Source organism: Triticum aestivum, chromosome 1A (assembly GCF_018294505.1).
Source record: "Triticum aestivum cultivar Chinese Spring chromosome 1A, IWGSC CS RefSeq v2.1, whole genome shotgun sequence".
Lineage (NCBI taxonomy): Eukaryota > Viridiplantae > Streptophyta > Magnoliopsida > Poales > Poaceae > Triticum > Triticum aestivum.
The window spans coordinates 132108073-132118448 of NC_057794.1; the positions used below are offsets into that span (position 1 = coordinate 132108073).

Below are 10376 nucleotides of genomic sequence, written 5' to 3' on the forward strand. Positions count from 1 at the left end.
ACTTGCGAGTTTCGTGACCTCGTGAACTTATGCATAGGGGTTGGCACACGTTTTCGTCTTGACTCTCCAGTAGAAACTTTAGGGCACTCTTTGAAGTTCTTTGTGTTGGTTGAATAGATGAATCTGAGATTGTGTGATGCATATCGTATAATCATACCCATGGATACTTGAGGTTACATTGGAGAATCAAGGTGACATTAGGGTTTTGGTTGATTTGTGTCTTAAGGTGTTATTCTAGTACGAACTCTAGGATAGATCAAATGGAAATAATAGCTTCGTGTTATTTTACTACAGACTCTTGAAAAGATCGATCAGAAAGGATAACTTTGAGGTGGTTTCGTACCCTACAATAATCTCTTCGTTTGTTCTCCGCTATTAGTGACTTTGGAGTGACTCTTTGTTGCATGTTGAGGGATAGTTATATGATCCAATTATGTTATTATTGTTGAGAGAACTTTCACTAGTGAAAGTAAGAACCCTAGGCCTTGTTTCCTCGCATTGCAATACCGTTTGTGTTCACTTTTATCATTAGTTACCTTGCTGTTTTTTTATATATTCAGATTACAAAAACCTTTATCTACCATTCATATTGCACTTGTATCACCATATCTTCGGCGAACTAGTGCACCTATACAATTTACCATTGTATTGAGTGTGTTGGGGACACAAGATACTCTTTGCTATTTGGTTACAGGGTTGTTTGAGAGAGACTATCTTCATCCTACGTCTCCCACGGATTGATAAACCTTAGGCGATCCACTTGAGGGAAATTTTCTACTGTCCTACAAACCTCTGCACTTGGAGGCCCAACAACGTCTACAAGAAGAAGGTTGTGTAGTTGACATCATTGTGCATCCAACTTGCTTGCTCACGAAGACCTAGGGCATTTTAAGGAAGCCCACTGTTGGAATATACAAGCCAAGTTCTATAATGAAAAATTCCCACTAGTATATGAAAGTGACAACATAAGAGCCCACTGTTGGAATTTATCACAGATTGCAACAAGGAAATACAATCTATCAAAGAGATCATAATTAAATTCCTTGAAATCCAAAATAGTGGGTTCATTGCTATGTAAAGTTTTGACCTCTTCAATCCCACTTTTACCAATTTTTGCATCAAGATATAAAAACTCTGAATCATTGGGACGCCTTCTAACTAAAGTTGACTCATCTCCAGTCCCATATTTATTAAGATTCATATTGGAAAACAAAGATTTAATAGTAGACACACCAATCACTTTTAGATCTTCATCATTATTATCATGAAAACTAGAAGAACACACCTTCACAAAGAAATCTTTTTAGCACGCATCCTAGCGGTTATTTCTTTGCACTCATCAATGGAAATTATCATGGCTTTTAGAGACTCATTGATATCATGCTTAGGTGGAATAGATCTAAGTTTTAAAGAATCAACATCAAGAGAAATTCTATCCACGTTCCTAGCCAACTCATCAATCTTAAGAAATTTTTCTTCAAGCAAAGCTTTGAAATTCTTTTGCGAATTCATAAATTCTTTGACACTAGTCTCAAAATCAGAGGGAATCTTATTGAAGTTTCCATAAGAATTGTTGTAGGAATTACCATAATTATTAGAGGAATTACTAGGAAACGACCTAGAATTAAAATTTCCTCTATACGCATTGTTACCAAAATTGTTCCTACCAACAAAATTCACATCCATAGATTATTTATTATTCTCAATCAAAGTGGACAAAGGCATATCATTAGGATCAGAAGAAGCACTCTTATTGGCAAACAATTTCATAAGTTCATCCATCTTTCCACTCAAAACATTAATCTCTTCTATCACATGAACTTTTTTATTAGTAGATCTTTTGGTGTGCCATTGAGAATAATTAACCATAATATTATCTAGGAGTTTAGTAGCTTCTCCTAAAGTGATTTCCATAAAAGTGCCTCCCGTGGCCGAATCTAAAAGATTTCTAGAAGCAAAATTCAATCTAGCATAAATTTTTTGTATTATCATCCATAAATTCAAACCATGAGTAGGGCAATTACGTATCATTAATTTCATCCTCTCCCAAGCTTGTGCAACATGCTCATGATCAAGTTGCTTAAAGTTCATAATATCTTTTCTAAGAGAGATGATCTTAGCGGGAGGAAAATACTTAGAGATAAAAGCATCTTTGCACTTGTTTCATGAATCAATACTATTTTTAGGCAAAGAAGAGAACCAAGTTTTAGCACGATCTCTAAGCAAAAACGGAAATAGATTAAATTTAAATATTTCATTATCCACATATTTCTTCTTTTGCATATCACATAAATCAACAAAGTTGTTTAGATGGGTAGCAGCATCTTCACAAGGAAGGCCAGCAAATTGATCTTTCATGACAAGATTCAGCAAAGCAGTATTAATTTCACAAGATTCAGCATTGGTAAGAGGAGCAATCGGAGTGCTAATAAAATCATTATTGTTGGTATTGGAAAAGTCACATAATTTAGTATTATCTTGAGCCATCATGACAAACAATCAATCCAACAAACAGTCACACAAGAGGCAAGTGAAAGAAGGCGAACGGCAAAAGGGCAAACGGAAAAGAGACAAATAAAACGGCAAGGATGAAGTGGAGGAGAGGAAAACGAGAGGCAAATGGCAAATAATGTAATGCGAGGGATAAGAGTTTGTGATGGGTACTTGGTATGTCTTGACTTGGCGTAGATCTCCCCGACAACGGTGCCAGAAATCCTTCTTGCTACCTCTTGAGCATGCGTTGGTTTTCCCTTGAAGAGGAAAGGGTGACGCAACAAAGTAGCGTAGGTAATTCCCTCAGTTTTTGAGAACCAAGGTACCAATCCAGTAGGAGACTACATGCAAGTCATCTAGTACTTGCACAAACAAACAAGAACCTCGCAACCAATGCGATAAAGGGGTTGTCAATCCCTTCTCGGTCACTTACGAAAATGAGATCTGATAGAGATAATAAGATAAATATTTTTGTTGTATAGATTGAAAAGTAAAGATTTTAAAATAAATAGTAAACTAGAATTGTAGATCGAAAACTTATATGATGTTAAATAGACCCTGGGGCCATAGGTTTCACTAGTGGCTTCTCTCAAGATAGCATATATTACGATGGGTGAACAAATTACTGCCGAGCAATTGATAGAAAAGCGCATAGTTATGATGATATCTAGGCATGATCATGAACATAGGCATCACGTCCGTGTCAAGTAGACTGAAACGATTCTGCATCTACTACTATTACTCCACAAATCGATCGCTATCCAGCATGCATCTAGAGTATTAAGTTCGTAAGAACAGAGTAACGCATTAGGCAAGATGGCATGATGTAGAGGGATAAACTCAAGCAATATGATATAAACCCCATCGTTTTATCCTCGATGGCAACAATACAATATGTGTCGGTTCCCTTTCTGTCACTGGGATCGAACACCGCAAGATTGAACCCAAAGCTAAGCACTTCTCTCATTCCAAGAAAGATCAATCTAGTAGGCCAAACCAAACTGATAATTCGAAGAGAATTGCAAAGATATCAAATCATGCATATAAGAATTCAGAGAAGAATCAAGTATTGTTCATAGATAATCTTAATCATAAACCCACAATTCATTGGATCTCGGCAAACACGCCGCCAAAAAGAATTACATCGAATATATCTCCAAGAACATCGAGGAGAACTTTGTATTGATATCCAAAGAGAGAGAAGAAGCCATCTAGCTAATAACTATGGACCCGAAGGTCTGTGGTAAACTACTCACACATCATGGGAAAGGCTATGGTGTTGATGTAGAATCCCTCCGTGATCGAATCCCCCTCCGGCAGATTGTCGGAAAAGGTCCGCAAATGGGATCTCGCGGGTACAGAAGGTTGCAGCGGTGGAAAAGTGGTTTCGTGGCTCCCTTGGATGTTTTCAGGGTATAAGAGTATATATAGGCGAAAGAAGTAGGTCGGTGGAGCTGCGAGGGGCCCACGAGGGTGGGGGCGCGCTGCCCTCCTAGGCGTGCCGTCCTACCTCGTGGTCGCCTTGCTGCTTCCTTGACGCCCACTCCAAGTCTTCTGGATTGCGTTTGTTCCAAAAAAGATCCCCGCGAAGGTTTCATTCTGTTTGGATTCCATTTGATATTCCTTTTCTGCGAAACACTGAAATAGACAGAAAACATCAATTTACACTGGGCCTTCAGTTAATAGTTAGTCCCAAAAATAATATAAAAGTGCATAATAAAGCCCATAAACATCCAAAACAAATAATATAATATCATGGAACAATCAAAAATTGTAGATACGTTGGAGACGTATCTACCTGGCAGCAATCTGTGCAATTTGGGAGCTAACCCATTTGGTTACTTTGCCGTCCATGGCAGACGGCAAAGGCTGCACAGGTTTGCTGTCTATGGCGGACGAAAAAGGCTTGCATCGCATGACGCGTGGCTGACGTCATATAGTAGACGGCAAAGGGCAGGGCATGTTTGTCGTCCGCTGGCGGACGTCAAAGCCTCCTGTTAGCCGCCTAACGTGGCTAACGCCCGGGTTTTGCCATCCATGTTCTTTGTCATCCGCCACCGACGACAAAGATTCTTTTCTGTCGGCTTTGAGTAAGCAGACGGCAAAGAACCTGTTTACCATCAGGTTCTTTGCCGGGCAGCTTTGCCGCCGGTGGCAGACAACAAAGAGCTTTGCCGTCTGCTTTTGGTGCCTTTTCCGTCTGCCATGGCGGACGGCAAAGAAGTCGATTCTTGTAGTGTATGATTTAATAGAATTTCTCTATGTGCTTCACTTAAATGTTTTGAGCTATGGAATTGCTCTAGTGCTTCACTTATATCTTTTTGAGCATGGTGTGCTTTAATATTTTTGAAGAAATGATCTCATGCTTCACTTAGATTTATTTGAAATTTAGTAAATTTTTGAAGAAATTCTCTCAAGCTTCACTTATATTATTTTAGAGAAGAAAATTTTTATGCTCATGTTCTTCACTTAAATTTGTTTGAGCTTATCAAAAGTGACATATGAAACTAGTCCCAAAGTGATAGATATTAAAGAGGGATATAATAAAAACTTTCATGAAGATCATTGGAAAAATTAAACTTGATTCTTTGTAATAGTTTTGAGAACTGATGATAGTGATATGTGAGTCATATTGGTGAGTAATTATGCTTTAGTAAGAATATTGGTGTTAAGGTTTGTGATTGCCTATGCAAGCATGAAAGTCAATAGTTACACAATGAAATTACATCCTACTTATGGTGCATTCACTACACCACAGCACTACATCCCCGACAGACAGGTTGGTCGGGAATCCAAGTTTCACCAACAGACAGTCGGACGGGAAAGACTAGTGCCGACCGACAACGTCTGTTGGGGAAAGTCCCGACGGGAAAAGCTTTTCCCGACCGACATAGCTTTCCCGACCGACTGCTTGACGGCTATGGAGTATCTTTCCCAATCGATAGTCTGTTGGGCCTTTCATGGGCCTTTCCCAACCAACAGCCTGTTGGGGCAACCATGGGCCTTTCCCGACAGACTATTGGATGGGGTATTCTTTCCCGACCAACACTCTGTTGGGCCTAGCATAGCCTTTCCCAACCGACTGTCAGACGAGTTTTGTTTTGCCAACCAACAATCAGAAAGGTTTTTTCTTTGCCAACCACCAGTTCTTCTCCATTTTATTTAGCCAGCCACAACTTTAATTAACATATCATACTGATTGTCAAGTATAATCATCAAGACACCATACATCAGGCTCACATCAGGTGCCCCAAACATTTTTTTATTCCATTAATTATTTGTCACATACAAACACTTCATTCTGTTCTAAACATTACCACCAAGACAACATACATCAAGTTCACAAAAGGACAGGTAAAAGATGCAAGTATGAGACATCAGTTGTACAAAATGAAATCTAAAACATCTAGTTGACGTAGATCGTTGGCTTCATGGTTCCGTGTGAGTGCACTCCTTTGGTTTGTTTCCTACAAAAGTTAAAAAATTCTCAATTATAATAGATTAATAGAAGCTAGACTACAGTAGCAAAATTCCAACAAAGAGACCATCACATTCTCAAAAATATAAATAGTAATAAATACAGAGAATTCAATAGCCATGTGTTAACACTAACATTGATCCTCGGCTGAGATCACCCCAGCCGGCCCACCATCTCCATAAGGAGTTGATAGGTCAGCAAAGGCGTTTGTTTCTTCTCATTAAAAATAACATGCTTATCAAGCTATTTAATTTGATTTCTTGGACTACACTTGTGCAGACTTATTATACAAAATTGTAGGTCTTACTAGGACAACTTAAGTGACTAGGCTTAATGATGATGTACTTTCCGTAGCAGATGTGTGCTAAGCATAGAGTTTTTTATACTATTCTTCCTGAAAGGAGATTGACTAGCTGGTGAATACGTCCCTTATTTTGAATTTAAATTTGACAAAATAAACAGGATGGGTCAAGTTAGCTTCACATGCCAGCTCAGGAAAGATGTTTTTCCGTCTAGCTATGCTCAAGAACGCGCCTGGTCCACTATGGTATCTATATATTGTAGTGATGAGATTCCTTGTCCCAACATTGATTGATGCCCTCACCCAGATATAAGAAATCTTGGTCCACTACCTGCAACCGAAAAAGGGTTTCTTCAGATCCTCACAACCGAGGTATACATTCATCAAGATCTGGAATTCTTTTCAGTTTCTCATCGAGATAAATTATTTTAATATTCACTTCACCAATAGAAAAATACTGTATGAATTTTTTTTCTTTTGTATAAAGCCAATATGAATTCCAACATCTGCTAATAGTATATGTTGTTGGAAATAAAGATGGTCAGACTACATTAATAACACAAGTCTAGGAAATGTTCTAGATTCAGGCAGCAACTAGTTTGTTTCTCAAGGAAATCGACAACAAAAATAACAAAATATCATCTTTATCTATGATAATGATAAGCATCCAGTCAGGTCAAATAACAGATATAGTATCCAAGACAGAAGATGTGAACATGAGCGATTAAAGGCTCACAAAATAGTGAAAGCGACACAAACAAGTTTGAATATTGATATACTCAGCCAAATACACTTTAGTGCTAAAACATTCACAAGTAATTGCTGAAGGGAAACTCAAAATAAAATGTGAATGTTACATGCATAGCTTTGCACTCTTAAGGCCATGAAACCAGCCCACTTACAAGCATGGCAGCAACTATTACTTCACAGGGCAATTGAATTGCTGCACATACAGGAACTATTACTCTACAGGAAACTATCTCCTAATTTCTTGCTCTCTAGTTTGAGAGTAATTTGGTTTAGTTCATCTTCACAACAGTTTTAAGTTATTGGAAACACCATGACAGCTAAATACTTCCAATAGCATTTATGTCAACCATGCATTATGTTCCAATATAGCATACACACTAGCACATCACAATTTTCCATTAGTTTTGGATGGTTAAGGTCATAACAATAGCTTTATGTACTGCCCACTTATACAAGCATGCCAACTTTATATGCATAGCTTTGCACTGTTAAGGTCATGACAACAACCCACCTATTCAAGCATGACATTAGCTATTCCTTCAAAGGTCAACTGAAGAGTTGCATATAAAAGATCTATTATACTCTACAAGAAAAGTGCTCATAATTATTTCATCAACAGTTATTGCTTGCAAGAATGTATCAGTTGGAGAAGAGGATATTAACAGCAGTCGAAGCATCATGGAAAAAGGACATCATAAGTGTCGAATGTCAACATATCCCTATTGTTGTTCTACAAGATAATATCACGATATGACAAATAGTTTCTTCTAGAGAATGGTTGAATTAAGTTCATTTCATATGTAACATATCTTTTACTTAATCTGCTAACACACTTCGTTGAAATTGGTAAACTGTATCATTTAAAGTTCCACTGGTAGATCATAAACCATCATATTGATAACACTTACCTATCTGCATATGTCCAACTTTTATTCAATACTAGCTGAACTCAACTGAAAAATAGAGTCAAAATCAAAGCATTTATATGCCTCGCAATAGATAACAGGAACAATGTAGTTTTTACATTCAAAATCTGAATCAAACAGATCTGAGCAATACTTTAAAAATGTCAAAATCAAGGCCTAGAAACGCCTCACAATGGATCAGGAACAATTTAGTTGTTGCAGGAACTATTGGTACGCAAGTACAATTTTGTAAAACATAAACACCACCTTCCAGCGTGTGTATGTGTGTGTGTATTTGATGATTGACTGGCCAAGTTTACATGCATATATCTGAATATTAATGACCTTATTTCTGATAGCATAGAATTCTGAATAAGTGCTTTGTTTCACGCTTCTCTTGAATAAGAGAAATGGAGACATGATAATGTTAGGATCGAGGAGGTATGCACATGAATTAATTTTCAAATAGATATCAACGCTTTAAATGGAACATCTTGAAGCTTTCCTTCCCCACTAGAAAAATTGAGCGAGATTTATCTCAATAATGTTTCAGTTATAATAACCAAGAGAAACTATCTGTGCATACATGTGTTTTAGAAGCTACAATATAGTAGTGGCAAGTCAGGATATAGGTTCCATTCGTTTCATCCATCATTATACAGTGTAATTTCTATGGATTTGATACTAGTGACCACAATGCACATGCAATACACTGGAAAACACTAGTACAAATATTGTTCACTCTGTTTGATTGGTAAGTTTACCTTCTATTATAATACAAGCAATCTCCAGTATATGATTTTGTTCAAATGTCCAATGTCGAAACCTAAACAGTAAGAAACCAGCAAGTAACCTGTTAGTCATAAATTCTGCAAGGTGTAAAAATGATAATATAGATTCCAACAGAAACAACAAAATTCTAGAATGACATATCAACAAGTCAATTATAGTTAAAAAATAGCACAAACTGGAGTGAAATGTCCATATCGTGTAGTTCACAATAGAAAACAACAAAACAAGTTATTTCTTAACTTATCTTAGCAAAGAAATAAGTAATGACGAATGACATGTATATTGTGTAGGGGCAGAGTTGATATGCTGCACTGTACCCATATGCCTTTTGACCAACTATTATTTACAACGTTCAGACTAAATTCTTTTGCAGAAACAATGCAAACCAACTATAAACTGAAAGAAAAAGAGTGTCATCGACATCCAGGTCAAGGACAGCAAACATATATGCTGGCAAAATTAGTTTAGTCATCCTCTCTTATATACCACAAAGAGTAGAGGTGTACCAGCTTTTTCCTCATCACGCTTCTTTGCAGTTTCAACTCTCTATTGCCGGATTGATCTGCGGACGCAAAAGGGATAGGTAAAGAATCATTGTTTGCTAATAATCAAACAACTATGATCTATGAAAGATGTGTAGTTCTATTGCAAACTGAGTAACTGACGGACATGGATCTGAGAGAATTCAAGATAAACAAAGACATGCATACAGTTGTGCACATCAAATACCAGAAAACTGGAAGGACTCACTGATTCGAGGTAGGGGTCGAAGGGCGCAACCGCTGGGAGAAACGCAAGACAGCGGGCAGAGCGCCACCACCGGGGAGGAACGTGTAGTCACCACGAACAAGAACGAGCCTCTGCCCAGAGTGCGAGGGTAGGGGCAGCGGTCTGGCTGCACCAAAACGGCATGGCAGCATGCACCATCGCGTGCAGCAGGTGGGGGAGGAACGGATCTATGCGGCAGCCACCGGCGGCCAGCGTGGGGCGGACGCAGGGGTAGTGGATCTACGCCGTGTGGGCTGCTAGCGCTCCTTGCGAAGAAGGAGCGCGAGAGGGGGAGCCCTCGATGGCTAGACGCGCACAGATCGATGATCGTGTACCTTTCCTCCACTTCGGGGCGGAGCTCAATCTGAGGGAGAGGAGTGGAGGAAGAGGATGGGAGCCGCCGCCGCCGCTCAGATCGGGAGAGAAAGAGATAACGGAGAGAGGGAGGGGAGATAGGGGAGATTAGGGTGGGCTGTGGGGATGAGGGGCCGAAAATTTTAGATGGGCTTCACGCGCTAAGTTTCCCACGTAGGCGCGCGCGGATATTTTGAGCGGCCCAATTGGCGACCCATGGTCGGTCGGCATTATTTGCCGACCAACAGTTTGATAGTAGTGCACTTTTTACCGTCCAACGGTTTGATGCTATATGCTTCAGCATTCCCGACCGACAGTTGGGTGGTACACGTGAGTATTACCGACCGACGGCTTGATAGAAGTTTTCCCGACCTGCAGTCGGTCGGTGAAAGTGACTTTTGCCAACACACGTCGGTAGGGAATGCAGTGTCGTGGTGTAGTGATTATTTGGTGTTAGTTATGCTTAATGCTCTCTTATGTGATTTTTCGTTTCTTGGTTGGTTGCTTCTCAATCTATTTGCTAGCCTCCACTTGT

The 10376-nt window shown here is 39.1% G+C and overlaps 1 long non-coding RNA gene across 1 annotated transcript; it reads right to left on the reverse strand.

Annotated features, from left to right (window-relative positions):
- Positions 1–6457: 6457 nt before the first annotated feature.
- Positions 6458–9957, reverse strand: LOC123040725 (uncharacterized). Its single transcript, XR_006418245.1, has 4 exons — positions 9470–9957; positions 9226–9281; positions 8692–8753; positions 6458–6603 (listed from the first exon to the last, which is right to left on the reverse strand). It is a non-coding gene; the product is annotated as an uncharacterized lncRNA (long non-coding RNA).
- Between the last annotated feature and the right edge of the window lie 419 nt (positions 9958–10376).